We start from the raw sequence: 2,569 nt of genomic DNA, 5'->3' as shown, positions 1-2,569 counted from the left end.
CTGGCCAAGTACCTATGGCATTACACTTGTACAAACAAGCGGAAGAATAAGGAAGCATTAAGATAATGACTAAAGAAGAAGAAATAATTCAGAGGCAGTTAGAATAGACCTTTGGGAGAAAATGGGTCCTAAGAAGGAATCCAAACACTGGAAGAGATATTGATAAACCAAGGAGCACTGGAAAACAATCTGGGAATATTCAGCATCAGAAGAAAAAACAGGGGATGTTGAGGATGTTGGCTTGGCTAGAATGTAAGATCTGAAAAAACCCATTAATACAGAAACAGGGAAGAGATTGATATGTAAAGATGCAATACATTTCAAAGTCCATGTGCTATCATCTGAATGTTTGTGTCCCGCCCCCCAAATTCATATGTTGAAAACTTATGTCTACTGTGATGGTACCAGGAGGTGGGAAGAGAACAGTTTAGGTGGGAGGTAATTAGGTCATGAGAGTGGAGGTCTTGTGAATGAGATTAATGCTCTTATAAAAGACTCCAGGGAGCTCCCTCGCCCATCTGCCATGTAAGGACACAATAAGAGGTCTGTGGCCCAGAAGGGAACCCTCACCCGACTATGCTGGTGCCCTGATCTTGGACTTCCAGCCTTCAGAATGGTGAGCGATCAATTTCTGTTGTTCACAGGCTACCCAGCCCAAACGGACTAAGACACCATAGCTTGAAGCTATAAAGGGAAAAGAAATTGGATCGTGGGAAGACAATGAAATGATATGAAGTAAACGATAATGTTTTTGTATAAAAGTCATTTTGGAAAACTGATTTCATCCAGGATGAAATGAAGAAACACAAAACAGAGCTGCCCACCTCCCCTCCTGTCACACGCATTGTAAGGAACCCAAGAGACTGACTCTTGTCAAGGATCCCAGAGCAGAATGGCAGCCACTTTTAATGCTAGTGTCTGAACCCTACTGAGTGTTGAAGATCATAGCGCCACAACAGTACCAGGAAATCAGAAAGGCAAGAGGTTGAAATGGAAGGCAAGGAGTTCGTCCACTACCATTTTTAATTTGGGGTGACTAGCAAACCTTCCAGAGGAAGTGGCTCAGCCACAGAAGGCGTTGAATCGAAATGTGAGACCAGTTTGGGTTTGTTGCCCCTGAATTTAGCTGCTTCAGAAATATAAAAAGCAAATTCCATAATAAGCAAGAAAAGTCTGTGTGCAACTCACAGAACACTAACCCAACTCTGGGTAAAAGAAGTGGGGTAGATGCTTACATTTAAAACAAAAATTTTGCATCTGTAATTAACTTGGATATACTTTCAATTTAGTTTTCCTGTTCAACGTCCAGAATATTTTAACAGTAAAAGCCCCTGAATTTAAAGAAAAAAATAACTGTAATAAGAAAATCTGGTACTACTTTGTGAATCAACTTTTTAAATGGGCATAAATATTTCCATGTGTTAGCATGCCTCTGCTAGCCACTTACTGCATCTTACTGCTCTTACCCGTGGCTAAACTGACTATAACCAGCTGACCGGAGCATTGTGTCGTGGGGCTCGGGGAAAGCAGACAGTGAGGTAGAATCAGAAGGGCAAGAAGTTCAGAGGATGGGGGGAGTGATGTTTGTGAAAAACACAGAGCGGAGAATGAAGATGGCCGGTGGTTCAGACCATGGTTCAGATCTGACACCTGTATAAGGGGAGGGGGGAGGAAACCAGATGGAGCCGGGAGAGCCTCGAACCATGGTGGGTCTGATGAAGACCTGGCCCACCTGATAGGGAGCTCTGGAGCAGATTACCTATTAGAGGGGCGCCTGGGTGGCTTAGTCGGTTAAGTACCCCACTCTGGATTTCCTCTCGGATCATGATCTCAGGGTTGTGAGATCGAGCCCCACGTCCGGCTCTGTGCTGGGCATGGAACCTGCTTGAGATTCTCTCCCTCTTCTCCCTCTGCCCTCCCTTCCCACTCCCCTCATGCTCGCTCTCTCTCTCTTATAAAAAAAAAAAATCACCTCTTGGAGGCGCCCTGCATTGGACAGCCATGACCACTGCACACAGTCAGTGGCCGGGAAATGTGTGGTATTGGCTCAGAAGTGGAGGCAGATCCTAAAGATGCCTTAGCTGGGAGTTCTCACTGACTGCACCCCTGCTGCCCAGGGTGTTCTTTTTTTCTTTTTTAAGATTTTATTTATTTATTTGAGAGAAAAAGTGTGAGAGAGAGCATGAGAGGGGAGAGGGTCAGAGGGAGAAGCAGACTGCCCGCTGAGCAGGGAGCCCAGTGCAGGATCCATCCTAGGACTCCGGGATTATGACCTGAGCCGAAGGCAGTCACTTAACCAACTGAGCCACCCAGGTGCCCCCAGGGTGTTCTCTTTTGAATGAAGATCTGAACAGCACACCCCAATGCCTGCCACAGTCCATCCCTCTGCTTCATGGATTTATTTCTCCATACAAGTTTTTGGAGCAGCTCCTCCAAAAATCCCTTGGGGCTCTCTTTTTGAGGGAAACCTAAGAGAGGGAGTTAGTGGTACAAACTGCAGTCGGTCCCAGGACTGCCCCCAGCACCTCTCTTCTCTCCCCTTCATTATCCATTTGAATTCCCCCTCACC

This window comes from Halichoerus grypus, chromosome 6, assembly GCF_964656455.1.
Source record: "Halichoerus grypus chromosome 6, mHalGry1.hap1.1, whole genome shotgun sequence".
In the NCBI taxonomy this organism is placed as follows: domain Eukaryota; kingdom Metazoa; phylum Chordata; class Mammalia; order Carnivora; family Phocidae; genus Halichoerus; species Halichoerus grypus.
Note: the sequence above shows the minus strand (reverse complement) of the source record.